This window comes from Peromyscus maniculatus, chromosome 5 (genome assembly GCF_049852395.1).
Source record: "Peromyscus maniculatus bairdii isolate BWxNUB_F1_BW_parent chromosome 5, HU_Pman_BW_mat_3.1, whole genome shotgun sequence".
NCBI classification, from domain to species: Eukaryota; Metazoa; Chordata; class Mammalia; order Rodentia; family Cricetidae; genus Peromyscus; species Peromyscus maniculatus.
This window is the reverse complement of record NC_134856.1, coordinates 108,590,776-108,614,268: the sequence shown is the minus strand read 5'-3', so window position 1 is coordinate 108,614,268 and position 23,493 is coordinate 108,590,776. Positions and strand designations below refer to the sequence as shown.

General features: G+C 38.4%; 1 long non-coding RNA gene across 1 annotated transcript; it reads right to left on the bottom strand.

Moving 5' to 3' along the window:
* Positions 1–16,851: 16,851 nt before the first annotated feature.
* LOC121829791 (uncharacterized) lies at positions 16,852–21,649 on the bottom strand. Its single transcript, XR_013051082.1, has 3 exons — positions 20,919–21,649; positions 19,214–19,399; positions 16,852–18,098 (listed from the first exon to the last, which is right to left on the bottom strand). It is a non-coding gene; the product is annotated as an uncharacterized LOC121829791 (long non-coding RNA).
* Between the last annotated feature and the right edge of the window lie 1,844 nt (positions 21,650–23,493).

Here is a 23,493-nt window from a genome sequence, read left to right as displayed (position 1 = left end):
ATCCCTGAGGGAAAGTATTGATGAAGACAAGCCATTTAGAACTGTGTTCTGAGGTTTTCACACCATGGACATGTCCAGTTGTGGGTCTCTATATTTATTTCCATGTACTGCTGGAGGAAGTTTCTGTGATGATGGCTCAGCAAGACAATGATTTAAGAGTATTGAATCAGGTACATTTTGGACATACCAAAATAAGATAGATAATGAAATTATTGTCTCTGAATTTGTCAAATTCAAATGGACTAGACACTGTTTAGGTATTTATTGCTTATATATATTGTATATAGTTATTGTACTTACTGTATATAGTTTTTCTTATATTAGTTATAACTTTTTTCCTTTTTTCTTCTTATTAGAATAGAAGGGGAAATATGATGATATTTTATTTGTGCTGAAATGTGATTTTATTTGTATGTTAGTAAATAAATTTGCCTGGGGGTCAGAGCTAATAGCAAGTCATTTAGCAGAAGTCTGGCAGTGGTAGCACACACCCTTAATCCGATCACATGGCAGACAGAGTCTGTGTGTTCAAGGATGTAGTCAGCTTGGTGACACATGCCTTTAATCCAAGTACAAGCCATAGAGACCTGGAGGTCTGCATAGACAGGCAGTGATGAAGAAGTCATGTAGTTGGTTTTAGAACCAATGAGAAGGTCTCCTTTTCTCAGGGGAAGGATGGCAGCAGCAGCGGGTGGTAAGAAGGTGGCCTAAGCTGTTGGGTACTGCTTCCTGATCTCTGGGCTTTTAACTCTGTATTTGGCTCTGTGTTTCTTATTTAATAAGACTGTTTAGAATTGCATCTACAGGGTATAGCAGAATGTCATTAGAAGTCAATTTATTACGAAGCTCCTATAGTAGAACAGTAGTATTTGGTGTTGCTCTAGGTCCTTGAACTTTCTTTCTCAGGTGCTTGGCTGCTCAGGAAGTTTTGGGGATACATTTCATTTCAGAGAGTGGACCTTTAATCCAATCGTGTAATGGTTGATTGGTCTCACAAGATTTATGGCCACTATTGGATGAGCACATCTTGCAGGCATGTCATGATTGTAGATACACTGTTTTCTAGCTGGGTTGGGTTTACCTTTTTCCCTTGGCAGCAGGCAGTGAAGTGTTTCTTCCAGTAACATGAATACAGGTCAGTAGTCATAAAGTCTCTAAATATGCACCAACTCTACTTCTCCATTTTCAATGAGCTGAATAAATGTTGACTAAACTAAGCAATAGGGACTTAGCACCAGTTTGTAAAAAACAACCAAATAGTCTTTCCAGTAGGTTTGCTTGTTTTGGGGTTCCCTTGGGGAAAGTTTTTGCCAACAATTCAATTAGATGTAACCTGTCCCTGGAAATGGAGACTTTATTTGTTGACATGAGATATCCAGTTGAGATTTTTGACTTACAATTATTTGGTGATTCCATCCAGAACTTCTTCATATATGTATATATGTTAGGAAGCTTCTACTCTGTTAGACTTCTGTACAACTCTTCAAGTGGCAGTTTGGCAGACCCTCCCAGTCTTTTCTCCATGACTACCCTTTTCCTTCCTTTCCTTGATTGATACTCCAGGTCCAGAACCCTCCTTGCTGCCATCCATAACAATTTATTCTATCTTTTTCTTAGTGTGATACAACTGTTCTCCTTATTCTATGACTCTATCACTAACCTCTGTGGTTAAATGTAAGGTAGTCTACTTATCAAATACTTAATCACTAACATCAACACAGGCAAAAATGCAAACCATATTTGTCTTTTTGTTTCTCGGTTACCTCATTCAGAATGCTTTTGTTTTAGCTCCATCTGATTATATGAACATGTTATGATTTTATGTTATAAAAAGTTGAATAATATTCTACTGTGAACATGTATCACATTTTCTTTATCCTTTCATCTATTGATGGACAACTAATCTGGTTTTAGTTTCTGGTTATTGTGAATAGAGTATCAATGAACATGGTTGAGCAAATGTCTAGGTAGTGGGTTCTAGAGTCCTTTGTGGATATGTCCAAGAGAAGTATAGCTGGATTTTAGATTAATCTAGTCACAACTTGCAGAAGATTTCCCACAGTGATTTACATAGTAACTGTATTAGTTGACCACTTTTACTATACTACTCCTACCAATCCATGAACATGGGAGATCTTTCCTTCTTCTTCTTCTTCTTCTTCTTCTTCTTCTTCTTCTTCTTCTTCTTCTTCTTCTTCTTCTTCTTCTTCTTCTTCTATCATCTGCAATTCTTTCTTCAACTCCCTAAAGTTTTCATTATGTAAATGTACTACATTTTCTTTATCCATTCTACAATTGAGGGACATCTAGGTTGTTTCAAGTTATGGCTATTACAAATAAAGCTTCATGAACATAAAGAACTCAAAAAGCTAGACATCAAAATACTGAACAATCCAATTAAAAAATGGGCTACAGAGTTTAACAGAGAATTCTCTACAGAAGAACCTCAAATGGCCAAAAGACATTTAAGGAATTGCTCAACATCTTTAGTTATCAGGAAAATGCAAATCAAAATAACTCTGAGATACCATCTTACACCTGTCAGAATAGCTATGATCAAAAACACTGAAGACAGCTTATGTTGGAGAAGATGTGGATCAAGGGGAACACTCCTCCACTGTTGGTGGGAATGCAAACTTATACAACCACTCTGGAAATCAGTCTGACAGTTTCTCTGAAAATTGGTAATCAATCTATCTCAGGAACCTGCTATACCATTCATGAGCATATACACAATGCTTTTGTGTTTTTATGTTATAAAAAATTGAATAATATTCAATCTTACCACAAGGACACATGCTCAACTATGTTCATAGCAGCATTATTCATAATAAACAGAAGCTGTAAACAACCTAGATGCCCCTCAACTGAAGAATGAATAAAGAAAGTGTGGCACATATATACAATGGAGTACTACTCAGCAGTAAAAAAAAAAAAAAAAAACAATGATATCATGAAATTTGTAGGCAAATGGATAGAACTAGAAAATATCATCCTGAGTGAGGTAATCCAGACTCAGAAGGGCAAGCATGTTATGTACTCACTCACAAGTGGATACTAGATGTAAGGCAAAGGATAACCAGACTATAGACCACAGCTCTACAGAAGATAGCTAACAAGGAAGACCCTAACAGGAACACATAGATACCTCAGCAAAAGAGAAATAGATGAGATCTGCATGAGCAAACTGGGAGTTGGGGAGTAATGGAGGGCAAAGAATGAGAGATGAGTACATAAGGAAATGGAAGGTTCAAGCTGGAACAAGGACAGAGTGGGAGAGCAAGGAAAGAGATAACATGATAAATGAAGACATAATGGGAACAGGAAAAGGCAGGGTGCTGGGATAGTTCTCAGGAATCTATAAGGGTGACCCCAACTTGGACTACTGGCAGTGGTCGAGAGGATGCCTGGACTGGTGTACTCTGGTGACCAGACTAGTGAATACCCTAACTGTCATCATAGAGGCTTCATCCAATGACTGATGGAAGCAAATGCAGAGATCCATGGCCTGGTGCCAGGCTGAGCTCCAGGAATCCAATCAATGAGAGAGAGGAGGGGTTCTGTGGGCAAGGGATGTCAAGATCATGATGGGAAAATGTACATAGATGACAAGCCCCACTAGTGAGCAAGTGTTCTTAGGGGATGATGGAGCATCCTTTGAGTATATGCCCAAGGGTGAGTTAGCTAGGTCCTAAGGTAGGTTGATTCCCAATATTTTAAAGAACTGACAATTTGATTCCCATAGTGGCTGTGCTAGTATACACTCCTACCAGCAAAGGAGGAAGTTTGCTGTTGCTCCATATCCAAGAGAGCCTCAGCTATCACTTACGTTTTTGAACTTAGCCATTCTGACAGGTTTAAGATTGAATCCCAAAAGAGGTTTGTGCTGTGGGATGTTCTGTATGTCCTGTGGGAGCCCTTCTTGGGTTCTTTGTGGCGTTACCCAGCAGGTCCGCATAGAGGATGATTAGGACCATGGGCCTGAGTGCAGGTGTCTGAGATGGTCTGCACTTGGCTGCGCTGGGGGATGGTCTGTATGTCAAGTTGTTCTGATTGATCAATAAATAAAACCTGATCGGCTGTGGCTAGGCAGGAAGGATAGGCGGGACTAACAGAGAGGAGAAATAAAAGGACTGGAAGGCAGAAGGACTGAGCTGCAGCCGCCGCCATGACCAACAGCATGTGAAGTCACTGGGAAGCCACCAGCCACGTGGCAAGGTGTAGATTTATGGAAATGGACTAATTTAAGCTATAAGCACAGTTAGCAAGAAGCCTGCCACGGCCATACAGTTTGTAAGCAATATAAGTCTCTGTGTTTACTTGGTTGGGTCTGAGCGGCTGTGGGACTGGCGGGTGACAAAGATTTGTCCTGACTGTGGGCAAGGCGGAAAACTCTAGCGACAGGTTTGATTTGAATCACCATGATTTCTAAGGGTGTTAAACATTTATTTAAGTATTTCTCAGACATTTAAGTTTCCTCTGTTGAGAATTCTCTGTTTAAATACTTACCCCATTTTATATATTTATTTTAAAAATATTTTTTCATTTTATATACCAATCCCAGTTCCTCCTTCCTCCCATTCTCCCACCCTCCTCCACATCCCCAACCCCACCCCCATCCACTCCCCAGAGAAGGTAAGGCCTCCATTGGGGAGTCAGCAAAGTCTGGCATACTAAGTTGAGGTAAGACCAAGACCCTGCCCACGGTGTCAAGGCTGAGCAAGGTATGCCACCCTAGGAACTGTGTTCCAAAAAGCCATTTTATGTACCTGGGATAAGTCCTGTTCCCACTGCCAGGTTATCCCCAAATAGGTCTAGCCACATAACTGTCATTCACATTCAGAGGGCCTAGTTCAGTCCCATGCATGTTCCCCAGATGACAGGCCAGAGTCCATGAATCCCATGAGCTTGGGTAAGCTGCCTCTGGTTTTTCCCTTGGGTTTTTTATGTCTACTCTTGAGTTCTTCATATATTTTGGATATTAGACCTCTGTCAGATGTGGAGTTGGTGAAAATCCTTTCCCATTATGTAGGCTGCCATTTTGTCTTATTTATGGTCTCTTTTGCCTTACAGAAGCTTTGAGTTTCATGAGGTCCCATGTATTGATTGTTGTCTTAGTGCCTGAGCTATCAGTGTTTTGTTCGGGAAGCTGTCTCCTGTGCCAATGAGTTCAAGGCTACTTCCCACTTTCTCTTCTATTAGGTTCAATTTATCTGGTTTTATGTTGAGGTTTTTTATCCACTTGGACCTGAGTTGTGTGCAGGGTGATAGATACAGATCAATTTTCATTATTCTACATGCTGATATCCAGTTTGTCCTCCTCTATTTGTTGAAGATCTTTTCTTTTTTTTTTCATTGTGTGTTTCGGCCTTCTTTATTTAAAAACAAGTGTCCATAGGTGGGTGGATTTATGTCTGGGTCTTCAATTCAATTCCATTGATTAATCTGTCTGTTTTATGCTAATACAATGCAGATTTATTTCTATAGCCCTGTAGTACAGCTTGCAATCAGGAATGGTGATACCTCTGGATGTTCTGTTATTGTACAGGTTTGTTTTAGCTATCTTGGATTTTTTGTTTTTTCATATGAAGTTGAGTGCTGTCTTTTCAGGGTCTAAAAGGAATTGTATGAAATTTTGATGGGGATTGTGTTGAATCTGTAGATTTTTTTTGATAGGATTGCAATGTTTACTATGTCAGTCCTACCAATCCATGAGCATGGGAAAGCTTCCATCTTTTGATATCTTCTTCAGTTTCTTTCTTCAAATCCCAAAGTTCTTCCAATCAAGTCTATTACTTACTTAGTTAGGTTACCCCAAGACATTTAATATAATTTGTGGTTGTTTGCCTGATTTGTTTCTCAGATCATTTATCATTTATATATAGGAGGGCTACTGCTTTTTTTTATTTAATCTTTTATCTAGCCAATTCACTAATGGTGTTCATCAGTTGTAGGAGTTGCCTGGTAGATTTTGGGGTCCACTGGACCATCAGAGTGCCTCTGTTAGGCTTCTGGTGGCCTACATGACCTCTGGAGTTCTACGTGCCAGTGTGGTCTCTGATAAAGCAGGGGGCTTTAGCTATAGTTGTGGGCCAGGATCAAACAGTATACTTAGATGTCTTAGTAGCTCTCTGAACTGAAAGCAATTTCTTTTCTTTGCTCGTCTTGATTGCTTTGATGTTAGGATCATCCAAAGTGTCCCTTAGTGTAACCATCACAATGTTGTTTAGCTCTGATTGACAATAGTGTAATTCGAACACAGCAAAAGTACTCAATCTTTGACTATCAACCTGTTCACAATTTTTTCACTTACATTTTATACTGTGTCTAATTGTTATGTATACGATCAACAGCTATCTCTGAAAAGACAGAAGATTCAGTTCTTTATATACCAAAAAAAAAAGAAAGAAAGAAAGAAAAAGAAAGAGAAAAAAATCTCTGCAAAAAAAAAAGAGTGTGTGAAAGTGCTTCTCAATCTGTGGGTCATGATTCATTTGGTGGTCATATATCATATATCCTGGAAATCAGATATTTACATTATAATTTATAACAGTATCAAAATTACAGTTATGAAGTAGCAACAAAATACTTTTATGATGGTGAGTCACAATAACATTAGGAACAGTATTAAAGTTTTACAGCACTAGGAAAGTTGAGAACCTCCGGTGTATGGATTTCTTAAATTCCACAAAAATGTCAGCAGAAAAGAGCAGTGTCAGTCTTGGGCCCACAGGTCCTAATCGTCAAGAAAAGTACAGTTTATCAGAATTAAATTTAGTCTTAGGTATGATCTAAATTATGTCCTACAGAATTTCAGGTATTTTATGTTGTTCCCATGCCTGAGTGGAAGGAGAAAATTACACATTTTCTCTTTCTACTTTAGTCAGAAGGTACAGAACAAAATCAAGTACACCTTCCTTCACCAACTTTCCCCCTGCTTCTCAGTTGCCTCTGTGGTTATTTTCAGGGAAATCATCTAAGTTGGTCAGATTTCCTTGGTGATATGATAGGAGACTAAAGTTGTAACTGTTACATCAATGCATAATTTAAGGAATAGGTTTAAAAAATGGAAGTATGTCCTCTAATTTTGAGGTGGTCTCAGCTTTTCTGCCTTTATGTATGTGTGCTTGAAGGCATGTGTGCACAGTTATAGAGACTAGACAACAGCCATGATATCCTTCTCAGGAATCCTGTTTATCTCATTTTAAAAAGTCTTTGTTGATCTGAATCTCACTAATTAGGATAAATTGGCTAGCCAGACACACAGGGATCTTCCTGTGTCTCTCTGTTTGGTTCTAGTATTCCAGTGCATATCACCATGCTAGGCATCTTTATATTAGTTCTGGGGATCAAACTCTGGTCTTTAAGTTTAACAGGAAAGAGCTTCACAGAGTCCTTCCCCAAGCCTACTGAAGAAAACTAAAGGAAACTGTTATTGTTAGATTTCAAGAGTTATAGAATAATCTCCTGGTCTTGTCCTTGATAGGCCCTGTCTTCTTTTGACAATGTATAAAGAGTGGATATTTGATAATTGTTTGAGCCATTTGTTTAATGGATATTTTTCTTATGTCACTGAAACTTTCAGGGCTTTCTGTCATATAAAAATAGTTGTGATTCAATTTGGTCTTGTACGATATTTTAGCATTTAGATTTTGTTTAAATCTTTGACTTCTCATTTTTTTTGTAAAAAAAAAAACATGAAATCTCATCTTAGAAAGTATACTGTATGGAGGAGTACTATGAAGTCAAACATCTATTATTAAGCCTTTTTTTCTTTTTTTTTTTAATTTTCTGGAGCTGATCAAATTCTTCCATCTTGGATGGAAGTTTATTAAGATGAATGTCAAAGGAAATGTGAAATAAGATGTACTAATGGAAGGTGAAAAACTCTGTTTTTCTGGAAAGCTCTTTAAGGTCAGGCAGTAAATAAGACCCTGAAATTTATCACATTTCTGTAGGACTCTCCATGGCTGAATATATATGCTGCAAAAACTACAGGGAGGCATTTTCAGACAAGCTAGCTCCCTAAAAGTCAGACCAAGCATGCTCCATAGAGAAGACATAGAAATAGCTGAATGGCCTAGATGAGACTCATACCCATCAGAATCACTGGAAATTAGATCACCCAACCTTTTGAGCTGCTGACAAATTGTACAGTGTGCTCTTGGTTTCTTGATTCCTGAGTTTCACACATGGTGGGTGAGCTTTGCTTGCCAAAACCTCTTTTGTAATTTCTTTTCTGGTATGTAACCCTTCACCCATACTCCTGTTCCTTCTCAATCCACTCCTCTGTTTCTGTTCAGAAAGGAGCAGGCCTACCATGGGTATCAACAAAGCATAGCGTATCGAGTTGACATAAGACTAAACACCTCCCCATGTGTTTAGGCTAGGTAAGGCAATACAATATGAGGACTGGGTTTCCAAGAGCCAGCCAAAGCATAAGGACAGCCCTTGCTCCCATTGTTAGGAGTCCCACAAGTAGACAAAACTACACAACTATCAAATATATGTAGAGGTATTAGGTCAGTCCCATGCAGGCTCCCTGGTTGTTGGTTCAGATTCTGAGTTCCTGTGATCCAGATTAATTGCTTCTGTGGATTTTCTTGTGATGTTCTTGACCTCAATGGCTCCTACAATTCTTTCTCCCACTCTTCCGCAGGTTTCCCCAAGCTCAGCCTAATGTTAGGCTGAGAGTCTCTGTATCTGTTTCCATCAGTTACTAGAGGAAGGCTTTCTGATAACAATTACAGTAGTCACCCATCTGATGCTAGGAGATGGCAAGTTCAGGATAACTATCCACTATTGCTAGGATTATTACCTGGGGGTCACCCTTGTAGATTCGTGGGAATTTCCCTTGCATCAGGTACCTGTACCCAAAAAGTCCCTCACCACATTTCCAGTCATTTTTTTTCAATAATCTTCCCTTCCAGCCAACCCCAACCCATTTCCTCAAGTTCCCATCCCAACCCACCATCACCCACCACCAGTCTACCCAGAAGGTCTCTTCTATTTCCCCTTCCCAAGGAGATTCATTCATCCCACATTGGGCCTTCCTTGTTACCTAGGCTCACTGAGTTTGTGGATTGTAGTATGGTTGTCCTTTACTTCACAGCTAATACCCAATTATGAGTGAGAAAATACCATGTTTTGTGGTGGTATTGTGTTCCCCAAAATATTGTGTACCTTAATAAACTTATCTGGGGTCAGAGAACAGACAAGCCACTAGTTAGGCAGTGATAGCACACTCCTTTAATCCTAGCATTCCAGAGACAGAAATCCCTCTGGATCTCTGTGAGTTCAAGGCCACATTGGAAATAGCCAAGCATGGTGACACAAACCTTTAATCCCAGAAAGCCAGCCTTTTAATCCCAGGGAGTGGTGGTAGAAAGCAAAAAGGCGTGAGGACGAGAACTAGAAGCATTTGGCTGGATAGGCTTTTTGGCTGGATAAGCATTCAGGCTTTTGAGCAGTAATTCAGCTGAGACCCATTCCGGATGAGGACTCAGAGGCCTCCAGTCTGAGGAGACAAGACCAGCTGAGGATCCGGCGAGGTGAGATAGCTGTGGCTTGTTCTGTCTCTCTGATCTACCAGCATGGACCCCAATAACTCGCCTCAGGTTTGATTTTATTAATAAGAACTTTTAAGATTCATGCAACAATGTTTGTCTTTCTGGGTCTGCATTAAATCATTCATGATGATAATTTTTTTCTAGTTCCATCCATTTGCCTTCAAATTTCCTGATGTCATTATTTTTAACAACGGAAAAATACTGCATTGTGTAAATATACCTCATTTTCTTTATCCATTTTTTTGGTTAAGGACGTCAAAGTTTTTTCCAGGTTTCAGCTATTATAAATAAAGCTGCTGTGAACATAGTTGAGCAAATGTCCTTGTGGTACGAATGAACAACCTTTGGGTATATGCCTAGGAGCAGTATAGCTGAGTATTGAGGTAGATTGATTACCAGTTTTATGAAATACCATGATGTTGACTTCCAAAGTGTCTGTAGAAGATTGCAATCCTACAAGCAATGAAGGAGAATTCTCCTTTCACCACATCTTCTCCAGCATAAGTTGTTATTTGAATTTTTTATCTTAGCCATTCTGACAGGTGTAAGATGAAATCTCAGAGTCATTTTGATTTGTATTTCCCTGATGGCTAATGATGTTGTACATTATTTTAAGTGTTTCTCTCCAATTTATGATTCTTCTGTTTAAAATTCTCTGTTTAGGTCTGTATCTCACTTTTAATTGGATTATTTGGTTTTTGTTATCTAATTTATTTAATTCTTTCCAAAATTGTACAATGTAGAAAAGAAATCATCTTCAACAAATGATACTGTCATAACTAGATGTAGCCATGTAGAAGAATGCAAACAGATCCATGTCTTTCACACAGCACAAAACTCAAGTCCAAGTGGAACAAAGACCTCAACATAAGTCTAGTTATGCCATAGTCCAGCTCCAGATGAGGGCAGGGTCTGAAGATGGGTGGATACAAGAGCAGCTACAGAGGAATCAGACATGGGAAACCTCTTAGTTCCATTTTAGAAGAGATGGACAGAAAGGAAGCATACAGGAGTCATGCTTAATGGGACAGGTCCCAGCAAAGGATATAAGGAGTCAGTGGGGGAAAGAAAGTGAGCCAGGCCATGATGCTCAGGAGAATTTTTCAGCTTGATTGTCTAGCAGCTGGAGTGCTTCTTTATTTATACAGAATTTAGTAATCAGGGATATATCCATGATATTCCAAAACATAGATCATATAATTTTTGTTTTTGGACATGTGTTTCACTTCCTTTTGCTCATCTTTTAGTCATTATTAATAAACTAGGACAGAACAGAGTTATCATTTCCAATCATTTTCCCTCAAGTTTGACATCATTAATAAACAGAGTTATCATTCTTACTCATTAACTCCATAACCCAATTTTAGGAATCTAGAAGCATATTGCAGCTTGTTCTCAGGGTGCTAGATTTGTTTGCTTCAAGAACACTAGACCAAAACAAAATCTTCAAGCCACCTGGGCATTTTGCCATGTCCCAAGCAGTGTATTATTAACTCTTAAGGGTCAGAGTACTCAAAAAAAATCCTCAGGCCAAAGCTACTGCAGTTATTATTCAAATTCTGGCACAATACAATGTTCATATTTATATCTTTATAGACTTTGTCTGTATGTCTAATCCTGGCATTATGTTGTTCTTTGGTCATATGACATTACTGTGATCTGCATGTGCTAATTTTTCTAAAAAAGGGAGGTCTTGACATCTCATCATTTTTATCATCTCACCACTCCATGCTTTGCTCACCAATATGTCTCTATGTAGGGCAGAGGTATATGCCACATAATTGTATGAGTGTACAATGGGAAGAGGCTTGTAATCTGAACTGTGGCCAACTCTTCTAGCCCACCGAATCTTGTTGACCTTTTTAAGTTTACTTTGCTTTGAATATCTTGTTCTTCTGTAAGTATAGGGACAGATGTTTCAAGAATGTCTCATAGCCTCATGAAGAGAACTCTGGCTTCTTTATGTGTCACAACCTCCAAGGCATAAGGAAGACCTTCAATTAGATAATGATCTCCCTAAAAGCAGGAGGAATAGTATGTTCATGACTGTCCCAAGGAAGCTTAGAAGCAGCATTCCTGGGAAAAGTCATAAATGATTCATAAGGAATTTTCCATCAGTCTAATATCCCCAAATTGTACAAATATTAAAAGTGCCCAAAGTATGTAACAGGTGGAGATGAAAACCAAAGGTGGCATGGCAGCCATCATGCAGCTCAGCTTTGCTGGATCTTTTTCAGGAAGCTGTGCTGGCTTTATGACTTCTGCCATTCCATTCAGATATGGCTCTGACACAGTTATACTGAACCTGATGGAAAAGAATGTGGGGAATAGCCTTGGATGGAATGGCACAGGAGTCAACTTCCTGAATACAACACCAATAGTATAGACACTAAGACTGACAATTAAGTGAGACCTTGTGAGACTGAAAAATCTTCCGTAAGGCAAAGGACACTGTCAATAAGACACAATGGTAGCATACAAAATTGGGAAAGATCTTCACTAGGTCCATATCTGACAGAAGGATGATCTCTAAAATATATAAAGAACTCAAGAAAATTATGAGCTCTTATGATGAGTATCTTTTTTTATAAATATTTTTATTTTATAATTAATTTAACTTTACATATCAGCCACAAATTCCCCTGTTCTCCCTCCTCCCACCCCCAGCCTTCCCTCCCAATCCACCTCCCATTCCCACCTCCTCCAAGGCAAGGTCTCCCCTGGGGATTCAGCCCAGCCTGGTAGATTCAGTTGAGGCAGGTCCAGTCCCCTCCTCCCTACACCAAGGTGAGCAAAGTGTCTCAGCATTGGCCCTAGGTTCCAAAAAGCCAGCTCATGGACCAAGGACAGGTCCTGGTCCCACTGCCTGGGGGCTTCCTAAGCAGTTCAAGCTCATCAACTGTCTCACTTATCCAGAGTGCCTGGTCCAGTTCCATGGGTGCACCTCAGCTATATGGACATCATAAGGTTTGCAGGCAAATGGATGGAACTAGAAAAAATCACCCTGAGTGAGGTAACCCAGACTCAGAAAGGCAAACATGGTATGTACTCACTCATAAGTGGATACTAGATGTAAAGCAAAGGATAACCAGACTGCAACTGACAACTCCAGGGAGGCTACCTAGTAAAGAGGACCATAAGAATGACACAGGGATTGCCCAGCGACAGAGAAATGGATGAGATCTACATGAGCAAACTGGATGTGAGTGGGAGTAATGGAGGGCAAGGGTTGGCGGAAAAAGAGCTTAGGGGAGTGGGAGATCCCAGCTGGATCAGGAACAGAGTGGGAGAATGGGGAGGGAGATAACATGGTGAATGAAGACCCCAGGGGAATAGCAAGAAGCAGAGTGCTAGAGAGGCCCCCAGAAATCCACAAAGATACCTCCACTGTAGACTACTAGCAATTGTCAAGAGAGTGCCTGAGCTGACCTACTCTGGTGGTTGGATGGCAGAACACCCTAACTGTCATGATAGAACTCTCATCCAGTGACTGGTGGAAGCAGATGCAGAGATTCATGGCTGAGCCCCAGGTAGAGCTCCAGGAGTCCAATCGGTGAGAGAGAGAGGAGGGATTATTATGAGCAAGAGATATTGAGACCATGATTGGAAAAAGCACAGGGACAATAGCTATGATGAGTATCTTATGAGCATATATTCACTGTAGCAGGAGTGGCATGGGTGTTGAGATTTAAGGCCTGCTCTACAAGACAAATCATTCCTGCTTTTATTATCCAGTCCAGAATCACATTACTTCTTATTTCATAGGTTCTAATGGGTAATTTGGTGTTATTATTCTTCTCAAATTACATGAACTGTCACATAGTCCTTTTTTAAAATACACATACAATAAAAAGTATCTCTGTACTTTCATCAGAGAAGCTTTTTATGCACTATATAGTATTTATTCAGAAACTAACAACCAGTTATAATGCACCTACAAGACACTGTCGAGTATTCACCTCTAAATAGGGTATCTATATCATAACTTCTTCCAACAATTCTCGGTGATAATCATAGAAAAGGTATTTGAAAAATTGTCAGAGTAAAAGGTAGTGGACATATGTAGTTAAGATATTTGCCAATTTGCTGGACTATTTGCAGAACATGGCAGTCCCATTATACACATTAACTCCCATGATTAATCTTGAAGAAAGAAAGGAAGAAAGAAAGAAAGAAAGAGAGAGAGAGAGAGAGAGAGAGAGAGAGAGAGAGAAAGAAAGAAAGAAAGAAAGAAAGAAAGAAAGAAAGAAAGAAAGAAAGAAAGAAAGAAGGAAAGAAAGAAAAAGGAGGAAATCATCATTAATTAAAAAAAGAGCTAATGAAGTCTTACAACTTGCTGAGCAGTTAGTGGCAGGGCAGAGATGTCTTCTGGAGAAAGGTGCCTGGATTTTCTATAAAGATGAAGTTCCTGGGATACTTCCCATGCTCAGGTGGATTATCCTAACTTCATTGAACAAACCCACTGTACTTAGTGGATTCCATGGGATTAAATCAGAAGACATGAAGTTGGAAGAAAAAGTTAGGAAGCAAACAAAGGAGGAATTGAAAGTGAGGAACAAGATGTGTATTTGAAGAAAACAATTGCATTAAGAAAATTTTTAAATGATGAAAAAATGTATATTTTTCATGGCAATCATTTCATCTTTGCTATGAAATTGTAGTAGTAGTCTCTGTACCTGCATTGGAACAACTATAAAATAAATTGATATTCTTTTGTCAAAAAGGGAAGGCCATCTTTATACTTTCTAGGTTTAATTAAAAACTACATTTGTAATTAAATTTAGAAACACTGTTTAGAATAAAAGTTTGCTAATTAGGAACAACTCACTCTTTTTTCTAATCTAATATCTACTTCTTAAAATTTAGTTTGATGAAGCAAGGAGAGTGATTTTTGAGTTTTCGATTAAGAAAAACCTTTGTAAAAGAATTTTTCTTTATTTGTTTTGTGGACATGTATGTGATGCTCTTGTGGGGATGTGCATGAGGGCATAACCCATACAGAGGTCAGAAGCTATTATTCCAGAGTGGATTTTCTCCTACAAAATGTGGGTCTCTGAATTGCACTTGATTTGTCAAGCTTAGAGAGAAGAGCCTTTATGTGCTGCGGCATCTCCCAACCACACGGAATTATTGTCAGCTGAGCGAACTGAGGACTCAGTGCAATTCCCACCCTGCTGACACTGAAGAAGCCACTCCTGACTGGGCTCACACGCCTTCCATCCCTGCAGTACAGCTTGGAAAATGTGATCCTGATTTTATGTATGTGATTTTTCTACTTTCTTTTTTTCAAAATAGGGGTTCTTTATACACTGATTTTAAATTAGTTTTAAACTTACAAAAATATTGGAAGAACAATAGATATAATCCACCTACGTCTTTCACCTAAATTCCTTAAATAACAGATTGCTATGTTATCACCATTACCTCTCTCTCTCTCTCTCTCTCTCTCTCTCTCTCTCTCTCTCTCTCTCTCTCTCTCTCTCTCTCCCCCCACAGGGATCTAGTGTTGTCACTGTTCCCCTTCTGGAGTCAGCCCTGTGCCTGTGACAATGTGTCAGTTAGTGGAGACAATTCTTTGAGCTACTTCTCCAGCAGTGTGCACTCAGGTTGAGAGGGCCATCCATGCACAGAGGCTACAGGCTGACATGGGTAGCAGAGCTCCCCTGCAGACAACAGGACCTAGCCGGGGACAACTCCTAACAAAAGTCACTGCTGTGGATATTGCTCTATATAAATAAAACACTGATGGCCAGTGACCAGGCAGGAAGTAGGTTGCCAGGCAGGAAGTAGGTGGGACAAGGAGAGAGGAGAATTCTGGGAAGCGGAAGGCTGAGCGGGGAGACACTGCAGCCACCGCCAGGACAAGCAGCATGTAAAGACTCTGGCAAGCCACCAGCCACGTGACAAGGTATAGATTTATAAAAATTGGTTAATTTAAGATAAAAGAACAGTTAACAAGAAGCCTGCCACGGCCATACAGTTTATAAGTGATATAAGCGTCTGAGTGATTATTTTATAAGTGGATTGTGGGACTGCGGGGCTTGGGGAACCTGGAGAGAAGCCCTCCAGCAACAAGTCACTATCCTTTGATGCTTCCCCACTGGTGTTCTTGGGACACCACTGTGTGCCCAGAGAAAAGTACCTGATTCTCAGAGGGATTTGACTCCATCCCTAGTCAGTAAAACTCTTCAGTTAGCAAAATTAACATATCAAAATTTTACATTGATTCTCCCTTCTGAATTTTGATAAAATCACAGGAATCAATATGCAGAAGAAAGAAAAGGCAGAGATATTGGAAGAACATATACTTTCATGTTCCACTGCTGTGAAGCCTTAACAAGTGGAGGATCGAGGCAGGATGTTAAATACAATGCATGTAGAATGAAACGTTATCAGAACCACAGTAATCCAGACATGTGTGTGTTGCTAGAGTTTTCCTGCCTGGCCCACAGTCAGGACAAATTTCTCTCACCCGCCAGTCCCACAGCTGCTCAGACCCAACCAATTAAACACAGAGACTTATATTGCTTACAAACTGTATGGCTGTGGCAGGCTTCTTGCTAACTGTTCTTATAGCTTAAATTAATCCTTTTCCATAAATCTATACCTTGCCACGTGGCCCATGGCTTACTGGCATCTTCACATTTTGCTTGTCCTGGCGGGGGCTGGCAGTGACTCCTTCTACCTTCCTGTTCTTTCTTTTCTCCTCTCTGTTAGTCCTGCCTATACTTCCTGCCTAGCCACTGGCCAATCAGTATTTTATTTATTGACCAATCAGAGCAACACACTTGCCATACAGAATATCCCACAGCATGTGTGATCTTCCTAAGATGGCCCTAAGAAGGATTGTGGTTGGAAATGGGTGCTGGAGGAATATAGAGCCATTCTCTGCTTCTTTTCTAACACAACTCGGAACATATAAAATTGGTGGTACTCCTAGAAAATACATAGCATGCAACTTGTATTGTCTTATTACAGTGAAAAATTGCTCACTGAATGGTTTGTCTTTGTAAACTATCCCAGATGTCCATTCAAAGGATCTACTTAGTAGTAGCAATCGCTTTCTTCAGTTTTACTTAATTTGGTCCTTTTTATTTACTTTGATTATAAAGTAAGTTGCCAGTTGTTTTATTGACTCTGCAAACAGCAAACTTGTAAAAAAATTTTCCAAGAACATCACAAAACTAAAAATTGATTGTATATTAAATGGGCACAGGAAACTAACCAATTTTCACTTTGCATTGAGCATTTCTAAAGAATGACTTTTACTTTATAAGAAATTCACTGTAACAATGCATGCATCCAAAAATAAAAATTTTGGAAAGAATTGAAAGTCTCGTTCACCAAGGGCCATTTCAGCAGAATGTTGCAGGGATGTGCATTTAACAGTTACTCTTTTTTTCACACTTTTATCTTAGTTTTTTTTTTTTTGCTTGAAAGCAGTTTTTAAATTTAAATACATTTTGATCATATTCTTCCCCTCCTGAAAGTACTTCTAGATCCTCTCCCTCTCCCTACTCAACTTTAATTTATTTCTCAAAAAACAAGCAAAAACCTAATACAACAAAGTCCCCTCAAACCAAGAAAACAAAATAAATCAACACCTAAGGGAAAAAAACACCAAAATGTAAAAAATAAACCAAAATGTAACTAAATAAAAGCACACATTAAAAATATCTATGGAGTCAATTATATGTTAGTCAAATACTCCTGAACAAAGATCTGTTCTGAAATGATTGATATATCTAGTGCCACTCCATTGGAGAAAAGTGATTTTCCCTCTCCCAGAAGGTAAGTGACAGTTCAGCTATTAACCTTTATTGTAGTCACAGGCTTCATTTATTTATCATTCAGTTTATTCATATAACAAAATAAAGTATGTTAAGACAAAACCGAAACTATCACATTGAGTGAAGTTGGACAAGATAGACCAATGAAAAGAAAAGAGCCTAAGATAAGGCAAAAGAATCAAAGACTCACTCATTCCCATATCCAGGAATCCCATTTAAAAAAAAAACACTAAACTGGAAGCTGTAGTATAAATGCAGAGGATCTGGTACAGACCCGTGCAGGCCTTGTGCATGATACCTCAGTCTCTGTGAGTTCATATGAGCTTTGTTCATGCTGATAAAGAGAGCCTTATTTTCTTGGTGTTTTCTATCCCCTCTGTCTCTTAAACTGTTTTGCTTTCTCTGATGCAGGATTCCCTGAACTCTAAGGGGAGGGATTTGATAGAAACATCCCATTTAGGGCTGATTGCTCCAAGATATCCCAGTCTCTGCATAATGTCTATCTGTGGAACTTTGTATTTTTTAGTCATCTGTTGCAGGAGGAAGCTTCTCTGATTAATAGTTACCCTTAAAGATGACTTGGTCCTTCAGGATCTTGAGGTAACTTTCAACCTTTTGTGTGTCTTCTCAGGCAGTGGCAAAGGTTATACATAGCAAAAAGGCGAGTGTCTTCATCTGATGACTGAAATTCTCTCTGTCCTGATCAATGAGGATAGTCAACTATAACTCCAGGCTGGGTCTGTGCACAAAATAGATAGGTATCATTGACATAATTAGCATTTGTTTTTCCTTTCACTTAGTGTGTATATGTGTGTATGAATGTGTATGTGTGTGAGTGTATATGTGCATGCATTTTCTGGTCAGAGGTCAATCTTCAGTAAATATCCTCCTGTGACTCATAACTTGTGTTTTGAGTTTACTTCTTTCTATTCTACCCAGAATCCACCTTAGATTTCCATATGTCTTCCCCTCTAACGATGCCCTTATGTGGAGAAGATACTATACCCCCTCTTGACAAGAATAATGAGATTAAATCAGATCCTAATATAAATAAGAACAATATTTACAGAAATGAGACATATCCTCAGGCCAGCGGATATTCCTTGTAAAATTTTGAATTGTTCAGTAGAACATAGAGGAGAGAAAAACTAATTATAAATCATGGATTTTCAGATACTTGGGCCAATACCATAAAGGGATTAGTCATCGAAACCTAGAAGTCTGATGAATTTATGTATTTTGGGTGTGCCATTGATCCCAGATGAAATATATCAATATGCAAGTAGACAGAAGGAAAGCCAGAAAGTTGTACTTGACTGAATACATAGATTTGAACCATAGGAAAATGGAGGGGTTAGTGGAATTTCTTTCAGTTCAAGGAATTTTGCACATTCTCAGTACTTTCTGTAATGTTCCTTTCATAACCCATGGTTCTAGTAGAGTGTCCTCATCTTCTAACTTTAAATATTCTTTGTTCTATGCATATTTCTGAATCCTTAGATATTATTAACATATTTTATTTAGAGTTTTAAGATACAGGAGAAACAGGAAATTGCTATCATAAGATCTTCTACATTAAGCAGGGCTGTCCACCTCACCCAAAAAAGCCACTTTCCAAATTATTATGAACAGTGGGGTTTTTTGTTGTTGTTGTTAAAACCAGTTTATTATGCCATTCTCAGTAATCACCTCAGGTGTTAGATTTGCAAGTGATCCCTTGCTTACTAAATTGTCAACAAATGTAAAACAAAAATTTCAATCTTTCAAATGAATTATTTAAAAATTCTTTTCTCATTGTACAAAACACCACTTTCATGTATGAAACAAACAATGAAATGTGAAGAGGCAGCTTACCCTGCTGAGTATGATCTCAAGTCCCTCCAAAAGTCCTATAATTCCATTCTTCACAACATTGATTCTTTGCAGCATATTATTAGATGAAGACACTGTTGGGAGAATGGTTGTGGCAAGCACCAGGTGTATAAGAGGATAATCCCAGGCACGCAAAATAATAATGACTGCTTTCAGAATGTCTTCTGTCTAAGGAAGAATGATTGAACATCACATTAAACTAAGTGAGATTCCAGAAGGTAGATATCTGCTGATTTTATAAAAGATGGTAAACTACAGTATATGTTTGTTATTAATACATATGTCCATACTATTTACACATTGAAGAAATGTAAAATTTTAGCCAATGTACTATAGTTTTCTCAATGAAACTAGTCAGATATGAACAATTTTTTCTACTGACAGGTCAAAGTAATTTTCTTTTGCTTTCACTCTACATGCAACCATCTGTCCTTGTGGTAGCTTGAAAGAAAATAGCCCCCAAGGGGAATAAGTAGCACTATTAAGAGGTATGCTTTGTTGGAGTAGGTGTGTTGTTGGAGGAAGTGTGTCACTATGAAGGTGGGCTTTGAGGTGTCATTCATGCTCAAGCCACACTTTCTTTAGCCTTTGGATCAAGATGCAAGAACTCTCAGCTCCAGCACCATGTCTACCTGCATGTTGCCTTGCTTCCCACCATGACTGTAATGGACTAGACCTCTGAACTGTAAGTGAGCTACTATAATTAAATGTTTTCCTTCATAAGAGTTTCTCTGGTCATGGTATTTCTTCATTAATAGAAACCCTAAGACAAATATTCCTTTTTATTCCTAACCCACTCTGTAAGAATGTTAGGATTACTGGGACTCAGGAAATGTCTTCAGGACCTGGTTTTACATAACATAGATACCAACACTGTCAGGGACAAGTGGTCCACATAATTTGCACACCAATGAATCAAATTGACCTTTCATGTATTCACTTTGGACTTACATATTATGGTCGAGTGTTAAAACAATGACACATCACTGGAAATACAGCTTTCAAAACCATATTTCTCTACATCTACATGACTCCTCATTATATGCGTTCACATAAATTTTTATGGTAAATCAAATCAAACTCTGCTTGACATAGAGAGTCAGAGGAAAGACACGGAACTATGGTCTCATACAGACCTCGTCAAACAGGGGTCATCCTGATAAACAAGACAGAGTATGAAGAGGAGCTTCTTACATAGGCGATTTTCACTTATGGTATAAGAGAAGGCAGAACAGTCGGGGAAGGCAGCCCATATTGTAGAAATGGCAGTGGGACAAAGAAAGTCTTAAAAACAGAAACTAAATGACACAATGGTTAGTTAGATTGCACGCTACTAGAGGAGGAGCCTTTAGTATTATACTATATAACTGCTGTATATGCATTTCTTGCCCATGTTTGTAAATGTATATTCAAGTATAAGTGTTCAGTTCATATCAAAGCAGCTTCCCAGAGAGTAATAAGAACAATCCTACCATGGTGATGCTAAAAATTGTCCTTGGAACTTCTGAATCTGCTGTAATGTAAGTTGGCACTGGCCTAGTGTGTAAGTTATCTTCTGTGAGATGTGGTTGATGATTTGCTGACTGTTGCTTCTTCCTCCATTCTATAGATCAGAGATCACCCCTGTTTGGCTTCTAGGCTGTGCACATCTTTACTTGTTTCAGGGAAAATCAAGAAGGAAACCTACTTTTGTTTCACGAAGCTGCTTAATGCTCTCTGGAGTCCAGATGGAAGCAGTGTGGCACACGCTGGGCACCCTGTCCTTTAGCCAACTTGCTTTGGCAAACTTTACATTCTGGAAGAAATGATACCATTCAATATATTGGACTTCAGAATTGAATGAAAACATATATGACCATAGCATCAATGTAATTGATAAGGCTTATTTAAAAAAAAAAAAACCACAAGAACTTCATAAAAATTAAAACACAGGAATAATGAAAATTCATTTGTTCATTATTTCTTCCCTTTAGATATCCAATCTAGCTTACTGATCTCCCAACCTCTAACCCTTCTTTAATAGTCTCTTATTTTTTGTCCTTTAAAATGTTATGGTTTAGAAAGCAAGCACTAAAAACCACACAACCTCCAAATCAAAAACTTACAGTTTTAAGTATAGTTTTCCCTAGGATTTGAGTTGAGTGTTATAGAATAATGATTATGTTTACAATTTCATGTCTTGTTTTTCCATTGACCCAAATGAATGTATTTCCTTTAGTTAGTAATTATAAATTTATCTTTTCTCTAAAATTCTGCCATGTTTTTGTTTGTGTAACACCATATTCATGGTGAAAGTACAATGCAGTAATGTTGATAGAGTCAAAATATAAAAATAATCTGGGCTTGGTTTAAGGATATACTTAGCAAGGAGTGAAGAAAAATGCACAAAATATTATTTAAAGTTCATATAGTAATCAGTTGTGGATTATATTTCCTCGGGTATTTTTTTGTTTGTTTGTTTTTTGCGAGACAGGGTTTCTCTGTTTAGCTTTGCGCCTTTCCTGAAACTCACTTGGTAGCCCAGGCTGGCCTCGAACTCACAGAGATCCGCCTGGCTATGCCTCCTGAGTGCTGGGATTAAAGGCATGTGCCACCACCGCCCGGCAACGGGTATTTTTTTAATACAAGTTATTTAATATTAGTAATGAGAACATTGGTAGAAGGCTAATGGGTTTCTGGGAATGCCACGCAGAAAGATTGTAAGAGAACAGAGAATGAAAGAAACACTAATGAGTGAAAAACACAATGGGAATGTGTACTCTTTACAGCTCTAAAGACAAATTCTCCTGATTTCTTATCTTGTATTTTCCTCCTTGAGAGAACCCAGAGATCACGTGTCTCCATTAGGAAGGGGAGGACAGATTTCCCTTCTATACAAGCTCTCTTTTGGAATGAGATGTTCCCCACTAGAAATGCCAAACAATATTTCTTGGCATTTGCGAGTTTCTGAGCAGCTGGATATCACCTCCCCCATTTACATGTTTCAGATTGTTTTACTTTTATTCTGTGCATACAATTCACTACAGTGTAGTTCTCTTACAGTAAATATCTTCAGAGGAGTGAGTGAAAAATTTCCACAGAGGCTGGACCTTTCCACAAAAGACTGAGAAATCACAATTCCTTCCTATAATTCTTTTGGGATCGAATATCAAAAGTGGAAGTTCAAATTATGCTCTTATTTTTAAAGTCTATTAATTGAAAAAAATCATTTCATTCTTATAAAACTTTGAGATTTTATAAAACCTCCCAGGTTCTCTGATTCACATTTTAGCATCTCATTCTTCTATTACCTTTAGATTTTTATCATGTCACAGTCAGTTAATGGTGATTTCTGATTTAACTAGTGGCATTTTCTGAAGGCTTCACTAGAGAAAAAGCAAGAAGCAACTGAGGAACTTACAAACTCATGGTATATATCTGCAGACATGTCATAGCTGGTATGAGCCTGTTCACCCACATGATGATACAGGTCTTTAGTGGACAGAAGGAGATTGGTTTTGGAGGACACATGCTCCCAAAGGAGAAGATTTGTCAATAGCAGCAACAGACGCATCACTGCTTTAGGAGAAATGAAATGAGATAATTTATTCAATTGAGTTTTCAACAGTTAAATTGTCTGAGAATGTTGTCTGTTCTTTGGGCCCTCTGCTACATGATTTGATTTGATGTAGCAGAAAAGTCAATATGCTTTTTAAACTAGGCAAATACAGGAAAATAAATACATTTCTCTGGTACACAGCTTGAACTAGAGAAAATTTTGTGCAGTTGGGGCTTGCTAAGGTGAGCTTCCTAACTTTGCAAACACATGGAGCTTTAATTAACTCTAAGCCAGGTTCTTCAAGACATTGTCTGCACATGTCGGAAAGTCTTAGGATTTTATGCTCACTTTCATAATAATAATAATAATAATGATAATGTAAATAATCTTGACAGCTGTAACTAATCCATTTTTTATAAATACCCCTTAAGTGTTAAGAATATTTGTTAACTCAAGAATGCTTTTTTTTTTTCATGTCATTTGACATATTTTAAATTGATAAAGACACAAACCTGCTATCATCATCTACATTAGGTTTCAGAAATGATGCTTATTCAGGCTGATGTATTAAGTAAGCAAATACATATCCAAGTCCTGGTGACCAAACATAATTAAAACTTCCTCTTTCTCTAGCTGAATTAGACAACTGAATCTTGTAGATTCAGTTAGACCACTGAATTTTGTGCTCTTTACAAAGAACAATTTCTCAGTAATTCAAATTGGT